The sequence below is a fragment of the Chiloscyllium plagiosum genome, unplaced genomic scaffold (genome assembly GCF_037043375.1).
Source record: "Chiloscyllium plagiosum isolate Xiang-an unplaced genomic scaffold, Cpla_swu_hap1 HiC_scaffold_38, whole genome shotgun sequence".
NCBI lineage: Eukaryota > Metazoa > Chordata > Chondrichthyes > Orectolobiformes > Hemiscylliidae > Chiloscyllium > Chiloscyllium plagiosum.
The window spans coordinates 87,376,103-87,385,662 of NW_028270176.1; positions in this window are offsets into that span (position 1 = coordinate 87,376,103).

The following is a 9,560-nucleotide window of genomic DNA, read 5'->3' on the forward strand; positions in this document are numbered from 1 at the left end:
GTCCATGCAGCGCACGAGACCCGTTAAAACACGAGGCTGCCAAAGGATACTACTTTGCATCCCTCCTGAAAGCTTGAGTGATAATTCCCTGTGGATAATCACCGGTGAGAGCCCCCATTTTTCTGGTCAAAAAGGCAAAGAGTCCAGGTGAATCGGGGAAGCGGAGCTTTGTTCAAGACCTGCAGGTAGTCAATTATGCTGTTGTTCCGCCCGCCCCAAATGTTTCGAATCCTTGTACTATATGAGTTCAAATTCCACCTGACAGTAAATGGTTCTCTGCTATGGATTTATCAAATGTCTTCTTTAGTGTACCGGTACACCCAGAAAGTCAATTCTGGTTCACTTTTCCACTCAAAGGCAAATCATATACATTCAAGCAGTCTTTGTCAAGATGACTGTGAGTCCCCCACCATAATTAATGAGGCTCGATGCTGGAGTCTGGAGATTCTTGTTTTAACCCCGGGGTCAGCGCTTCTGCTGTATGTAGACGAATGCTTAATAGCAGCACCAACAGAGGAACAATGTGAGAAAGATCCGCTTGCGTTGCTCTGCCATCTCGCCAGGAATGGGCACAAAGCTTGTTTCGCAAATCTACAATTTGTGCAACAACATGTGAAGTTCTTTGGTCATTTCTTGTCTGAACAAGGGAAGGGCATTGGTCAAGACAAAGTTCAAGCAATCCAGCAAATTCCAAAGCCTGACACGAAGTAACAAGTGCTATTCTTTTTGGTCATGCACTCCTACTGTTGATTTTTTATCCAACATTACACAACCCTTGAGGCGCCCCTAAATGAAATTTCCAATGACTTAGAGTTGCAGAACCAGAGACCGTTGCAGTTGAATTAAAAAGGCGCTCCAAACCACACCTACACTGGGGGTCCGAATCCAAACAAGCCTTTTGTACAAATGGTAGATGCATGACATCTGAGCTGATGCAGGAGAATGTGGGAAAATTGAGGCTTACATTTTGGCTAAACCTAGACCCCGTAGCGGCAGGATTGCCTACATGCCTGCAAGCCGTGGCTGCAGTTGAAAAAGTTTGTTGTAGCGTCCAGGGACACAGTCGGCTTTGGAGAATTAACCCTCCTGGTCCCACATGCATCCTTATTTTTTTCCGAGCTAAACACAGCACACATGTCTGCAGCACGTTGGCTCAGAAACAATACTGTACTATTGGAGATGCGTAACATTACAATAACGAGATGTAACGTCCGTAATGCTGCTAGCCTTTTCGCCACAACAGGAGACAGAGACCCACATGACTGTGTCGCTGTAACTCACCAGGACCAGACGTGCAGGATTCACAAACTCAGAATCAGGATATTGCGTTTTTTTTTGTGAATGGGTCCGCATTCAGGGGCAAACGGACAGGCCAGAATTGTGTTTGGTATGCTGTAGTAACTACCCACGAGGTAGTCAAAGCGGAATCATTCCCGTGTCATCTGTCAGCTCAAGCAGCAGACCTGATTGCCTTGACTGAGGCATGTCAATTGGCTGAGTGAATGATAGTGAATATTTACACAGACAGCAGATAAGCATTCGGGGTTGTACATAATTGTGGAACTCTATGGAAACACAGGGGCTTCTTGACCTACACTGGAAAGTCCAAAATACACCATGGCCTGACTGCTGACCTCCTGGAAGCGGTCCTACTGCCTAAATCATTCGTTGTCTGTAAATGTGAAGCCCACACGAAAAAGTACGATTCCCTTTCTCAAGGCAATGCGAATGCAAACTCATCGGGAAGGACAGCAGCCCAGCAGCCTCCAAGTGATCAGTTGACATGTGTATGTCAAATATTTGTCATCCAAAGCAGATTTATGGGAGGTCGAATCGCAGGCCACGCCGAAGGACAAGCGTGAATGGACAATGGCAGGGTGCAGAATGAGGGAATGGGTGTGGTGTGGCCCCATTGGTAAACCCTGTCAACGCGATCATTATTCCCATTCCATGCCAATTAACACACAGTGAGGACCATGTGTCAAAAGAGGGGATGTAGTGAATAAAGTGGTATGATTTTATCTTGACATTTAATTTGGTTTTCGAGGTCGAATCTGTAAGTCCTCTTCGGACATGGTGCAAAATAAGTTTCCAAAGGTCATCTTAGTCAGTCCGAGACTGAGGTTTAGAAAAGAGCAAATGTTTCTGGTTTTTTTTTTTGGAGCTGGCTGTGTTTACATTCTCCCCGCCTCACTCAATGTAGAAGGACTTATAAACTTCATTTCTGTCAGTCCAGGTGAGACACTTTGTGACGTGGGTAGTTTCATTGGCAAAGAAAAGACATTTATCCCCATGAAGCTTCCTTTCATCCTCTGTCTGCCCATTCATTCAATTTGATCACTGCTATTCTGATAAATTTCACCCCTGCTCCCCTGTTGTTCTTCCGTAATTCAAGGGAACGTCGAACCGAATCCCAAAATCATATTAATGTTCGGTTGCTCATGTTACATCAATGACCAGACCAGAACAAGCTAGCAGGAAATTGAATAACACAAAAAATATTTTTAATATTCCTTCCAGAAAATTAACCGACTGCAAAGTCAGAATATGAGAAATGTCAGAGTGCACTGATATTTAGCCCATTTCACAATGCACAGATACACCTAGACGAGTTCAGTCTTTGCGAAATGATTATTTATAATTGTGACAATTCCCTGGGGCAGATCCTCCCTCAATCCACAAAAATGTATGCTGCCAAAAACTATTTCAGTTCAGATTAAAATGGCTCAGGATACTTTCCATCAACCCAAAGGTTACTGTGCCATTTCAATTGAAGTGCATCCAGATAAGGTTAGAACTTCCAGCCTTTTCTCCCACAGCTCCCTATTCCAGTTGCTCCAGCCTAATTTTGAGCTCCCATCCTGGGCATTCCACGCGCCTCTCTGCCTTCATAGAAGAACTGCATGCTGACGGACTTGGTCACTGGCAGAAAGAGTAGAGATTCACGCGTTCATTCCGCTCTCAAATTCCGATCGGAACTTCGCCACTGCGTCGCTGATTCCAGACCTGGAAGCCAGTGTGATTGAAGTGTGCAACCGTAGTTACAACCTTGTCTCGAGGCACTGGTAAAGTAACGATGAGAAACTTCGTGGTTATTTAAACCAACATTTCAACAATTTGTTTGCTAAGTTTGTACATTTCATCTTTTCTCGAAATCTATCGAAATCAGTCTTCAACATTCTCAATGATGGACTCTCCACAGCCACTGAGGACATCGAAGATGACGATACAACCCAATCTCAGTAGGTTATCCTCTTGTGCATGTGGTGCTGTTCCTCGCAAATCTTAGCCATTGCATTTATTGTTTTTACTGTTGGTTATTTTTTCATGTGATCGTATAGTGGCGCGTCCTCTGCATTGTGGCCGAAGCAACCTCCATTCAAATCTGAGTATCAGTAATGCGCATTTGTTCCATGTTACTACATATAACCCTTTCAAAACAAACGCATAAAGGAAGAAGTCAATTTTTAAGGTTAAAATGCTCCTGAAGGTGATGATTTTTTTGCTTCAAACTTTATCTGCACCTAATCTCGGAGAAGTTCCTCCCTTTCCCAATCACTATTCTTCCATTCTATCCTTCCTTACATACCACTGGGGCATTGCACAAAGGAACATTCACTTTCACATTGACACCGTTAAGTTAGTGCTGCAGCTGTCACTCTTGTTAGGTGAACTTGCATCAATACCACCATGAGGAGCTTTCAGCCACTTAATGCAATCAGATAATGTGGTTGGGTTATCAATCCTCATGTAAAGTGTTTGATTTGCATGGACCAGAGATCATTGGAGCACTGGGTTCATGAAAAGGACGCAGAACAGTATCGAGGAAAAGAGACTTTATTGGAAAAGACCAATGTTTGCGAATTCCCCACATTTATTTCAAGTCTTTATTCGTCTCTCGCTAGAGTGTTATGTATAATTCTGCAATTCACATAAAAGAAGCGATATGACAGCTGTGGAAATGGTGCAGAAGTGATTTGCCAATATATTGTCTGGATTGAAGAACTTCAGCTATGAAAGAGCTTAGACAGACTGGCCTTGCTTTTGTGAGAGCAGGAGAGATTGAGAGGAGACAGTATTGACATGTAGGAAATAATGAGGGGCATGGATTGGGTACACTTAACGAAAGATTTCTCGATGATGGTTGGATCAATCAATCATAGATTTAAGATAAGAGTCATAAACGTTCGAGTAGCTCTACACAAAAGAAAACTTTATCAGCTTGCGTGCCATTGGAATCTGGACATCACTGTCCCTATGAGTCAGAGCGGCAGAAATTCTAATAATCTTCAGAGATACGAAACTGTGCTTAAGGCAGACAACATTAAATGATGGAAAATGCGATAAGGATAATCAAGCAGGTGTTATTTACAAGAGCATGCACAAGTAGCTTGCAGGCTCAGTTAGCTCTGACACCCACCGTGTGGCGTTTGGTAACCTCAGTTGTCACGTGGGATGCCAGTGTTCATTTCCCCGCTGGGGCTGCTCTGACATTTTCAGGGTTTCAAGGTTTGTGTAAAGATCTGTTGTTCAGGTGAAGGATGCAGAAGTTGTGGGGAAATTCGGTGGTTTTGGGAAGTTGGTTTGTGGCCGTTTCTTCCCCTTTCTCGGTGATATCTTCAAGGCAGATGAAACTCATGTGAAGCTCTGCTGTCCTGCAGCGTTTCGAATTGATTTGATTTATTTCCCACTGCTTTCAGTTGCTGTTTCTTGTCGTTACTTTGCATGTCCCAGTATGTTGAGTCCAGATCAACTTGTTTTTTGATGGAGTCATTGGATGAGTCTCGTCATTCTAGAAATTCTCTGGTTTCACTCTGTTTCGCTGGCCCCAATGTATTTGTGTTGTCACAGTCGAATTTGTTGTCCTCGTCATCGCTGTGCATTGCTACTCGGGACAGCTGGTTGTGTTGTTTAGTGGATCTTCCAGAAATATTTTGCAACAATTGATATTCCCGCAGATTCATTGTCAAAACCAACGCCAGGAGGACATGCCATTACCCAACAAACCAAGCTCTCTACATTATAGGTAAAAGTATGTCTCGGCACGTACAGCCAGACTCCTCTGACCACTCGGAGTTATGAGACAGCATAAACCGAAAGACATATTTGACAACAACTCACCAAAAAATGGACCAAATACCCATCATAGGAAGACAAATTTGGAAAAAAAAATATTGCATGTCGTGACTGCAGGAAACATTATACAGGACAGACAACTCACGATACGCATTCTTGAAGATCAACGTGACATGAAACACCACTGCCTGGTGTCCGCAGTAGTTTGACTCATGACACTGAGTGTCGCTGATTCCGTGGCTGGAATCTCGCAATGCGTGACAGCCTGCAGCAATGGAGAATGTGTTGCTGGAAAAGTACAGCAGGTTAGGCAGCATCCAAGAAGCAGGAGAATGGATGTTTCTGACATGAATACTTCATCAGATATTCGGCCAAAACGTCGATTTTGCTACTCCTCAGATGCTGCCTGATCTGCTGTGTTTTCCAGCACCACACTCTTGATCTCCAGTATCTACAGTCCACACTTTATCCTCCGTCTGCAGCATTAGTCAGTTCCTTGTGTGAGGGAACTGTTGATATTACCAATGTAAAATTCGATTGCTGATTGAGAAACACAACCAGGTCCGCAGCCCAAAAGAGTGTTTCTGTTGTTTTGAGTTTCCTGGCTGTACAATGTGTGCTTCTGTGATCGCACAGTTGGCAGTGCTCTGGGGAGCGGTTGCAGTTATCTGCGTTTACACCCTAGATGCTATTGGTGCTGTTTGATTTCTTCTTGATTTGTGCAACAGTAACACAGTGACGGATCAATTATTATTTCAAGAAGGCAGACCGACGTGGAAAATATCGAGGTGCTGGTGACATTTGATCAGAGATTACCGAGATTCAGGAGAAACGAATGTTGATTTCTTTCGGGTCGTGATGAAGAACAACCAGGGAAATAAGTCACCAGCGGATACAGTTTACAACGGCCCTCATAGGAAGCAAAGTGCGAAATAAATGACGAAGACAGATGAAGGATGAGAGTAATCATGGGTAATCAGACTTCCACTCCGCAGCTCCCCTAATTCCCACACCCAGTCCCATTGTAAACAAATGTTAGAGAACCATAAACATTAACATCGTCCATTGGAACGATCCAAGTCTTTTCTAAATTTTCGATTCGGCTATAAGTTTCAGTTATTATTTTTCTTTCCTGGGAAATCATCTTTCATTGTTAGCAATCGTAAAGGAAGCCATCCTATTTGTCATGGAAATAATATGATACTAAACTTTGTTTGTGCCGTATATAAGACTCCACTTTGTCACACGTTTCTTCTACTTTCTCTCGATTTTAATGGTACTCTGTCTTTTGAATCTTCCGACCAACGTGCACGACCTCATAATCCGGACATGTAACTGCATCTGACAAGCCTTTGCCCACTCACCCAATCTATCTATATGCCTATTCATATTGCCACGATCTCATCATAACATGCTCTCCCACGCGTGTGTATTGTCAGCAAATTTTTGACACATTTAACAATGCCCCTTTCTCTATGCTATTAACAGAGAGATAATTGAAGCCTTGAATATACTCAGTCTTGAAAGGCCTCTGCTGTAAATGTTTCTACATACTTGCGACCCTCTGATTGTGAGAACATCCTGCTCATTTATTTCTTATGTGGCTAACCCCTTCCCCTGAGATTGGGATCTCCGGTCCTTCACTATTGTGGATATAAAGTAGAACAGAACAAACTTTTAAAGTAAAACACAATCTCACTGCTGTCTCCAATACCAGTTCTGAGTTTTCTTTTTTAACCTCTGTTTGAACAAACTGGCCTGATGAGCACATTATTACTGACAATGACACATCTGCTTCAGTGCCTGTGATTGGAGTGGAGCTCAAAGGCGCGATAAAAGTGCATCTTTTTTCACTCGATCATTGTTATATTATTAATCTCTCTGCTCATGAAAATGGATCCTTTATATGCATTCAATCTCTCATCAATACCGAGCATGTTTCACTCACAGTTGATTTTAAATCATGTTGGATGAGTTATCTCTGGAACTCCAGAAAACCGTCTCAACAACTCGATATGTTCTCAGGTCTGCTCATTTCTTGACATACAGGAAGCTTGCTCCAAGGAAAACATTTCCAGAGACGTGAATCTCTCCAGAAAAGGAGGTTTATTTATCTCTCAACATGGTGCAAAGCAGAGGATTGTGAAAAGAATCTGGGAAAATGTTGCCAATTGTCAAGTGGGAAAACTTTCAACAAGCAAAACAGAAATCCCAGCATCGAGCTTTGTGAATCTTTAGACATTCCTTGGCGCGCGGATTCAGTGGAAAATGAGGGGTAAACTGGCCGGCTGGGCAGAGACAGTTTAGAAATCATTCTGTTCTTTCGGAGGCCGGTATTTTGACTCTGATGTACTCCGGACTTGAATTGATCTGTGACATTGAAGAATTCTGTTCCTGCACGTCAGGAAGTCAAATCTCATCTCAGCTCCGGGGCAATTAGAAAATGCGGGAACAGATAGGACACTGAAAGGCTGGAAATGAGGCGATCTCTGTAGGAGGATAACTGATTTCCGGTGTCATGCATGTGACTGTAAAGGGTGGGATCAGACTATTCCCATGTCTTCACCGTGAATTGCGCAGGATTTATTTCAGAAACGACATACTAATTAAAGATGTTTGTCAATATGGGAGGAGCAGGCTGCAGCTTGCATTCGGGGATCATTGAAGCCATTGGCTCAACAGTCTCTGTGGCGATGTTAGTCAGTGCGTTCGGCTCTGCACTGACAGATTGCTGTTCTCCCACGACCCAGGAACAGAGCGACAGCTGTTCTCACACAATCTGTTGTTTTTCTTTGTCCGCACAGTTCCGGGATTTTACCGAGTTCAGAACAGAAACCATTGTCTCTGTTTATCTCTCCCCAGATGCTGCCAGATCTGTTTAGTTTCTCCTGCAATCTCTCCCTTTCTTTTTAACTGAATGACAATTTCAACCATCGAGATTGTTTACACAGTCCAACCATGTCCTGACATTTAACCCTATCGAAACTGTGGTGATTGAATTCAAACAAATAAACTTGAAACAAGTTTAGTAGCGCGCTTCTGCAGTTGTGGCCAAGTGGTTGACGCGATGGGCGTTAATACCACTGTGGATTCCTCATTGAAGTTAAGCATTTTCTAACTGTAATTGAGAGCCGAGAGTGAACTTGAAGAGTGCTTGTTCTCTGCTTTCTTGTTTCAAATTCAAATCGCAGGATGAGGTGAAATGCGTATAACTCAGGCAAGGAACGTTAATAATCTGCAACCAACCGCCTGTCAGGATGGAAAAGGCAGAAACCTTCAAAGCAGGTAAGATCCATTTAGTTGTACACTTCCATTACTGAATACGTTTGCCCCTCTGACAAAAGTGACGGCAAATGAGATAAGAACCGTTCAGGGAATTGTGTTGGACTGTTGCAGACTAGTGGGCCAAAGGGCATTTTTGTGCTCGACACTTCCATTGCCACCTGCGAGGTGGTCAGTTTGTGAAGTAAAAGGACATCCTTTGCAAAATGTACCTCGGCAAGTAAGAGATCGAAGCTTCTCTCCCCGATAGTTCTGTCAGTCACGGTATTCATTGGCACATTTCAATTGGTAATAACTATTACGGTGCATATTTGTGGAATCAGTCTATCTGATAATCAGGACGATGAGACCGTGATGTCTCATTAACCAGCTGAGAGCAAGCCCTTGCAGCTTACATTCCCTGGCTCTGCTTTTGAGATAAAGATTACTTTCTCGATGTGCCTGTGTTTATATCAAACAGCTCATTGACATCGGGACGTTCAGGGGAAAGTGGAGGTGTGACAGAGGCAGAAATAGAACAAGATGAGACGTGAAAGTGTTCAGATTTTGCCGTGGGTCCGTTGTTTTTTGTGAGGAATGTCTGCTGGGCGCTATGCTGGCAGGTCCCAGGAGGCAGACGGCTTGTTTTGGTGGGATTTGTTTATTGAACGTTACACATGAGAAGCGTGTTCGATTATTTCAGCTCAGTATCCATTTTATATCGCGGCTCACCGCAACGGTGCACTTTTTCTGGCGAAGTGCCTTGCATTCCACTTAAAGCCGCCTTTCTCTGGAGAAACTTACAGACGTAAAGCACATGGAGTGAGGAGAATCCTGAGGACACTGTCACTGTCGGGGAATGTGCCTGTGTGACTGCCTCTGTATGTGAACATGAGAATACACTCGTCAAAGGGGTTACAACAGTGTGACCAGGTCAACCTTCAGTACTATTGTTATGTCATTTAAGATCACAGGGAGAATGTAACTGCAGCAAACCGGGACGAGAATAGATGTATGCCTGATATCGTGCGCTTCAAGATGGACGAATGACCCTTATCCACTCCTTTCCCACACGCTTTTTAAACTCGAGGCCAGAGAGAAACTGACCTGACGAGAAAATCGCTTCACAACCTTCTACTACCAATTTTGCAAATTTATTTACATGTAAAAGAAATGAATGTGCGCTCAGCCATGGGACACCTTTGGTAACAGTCCTTCAGTCT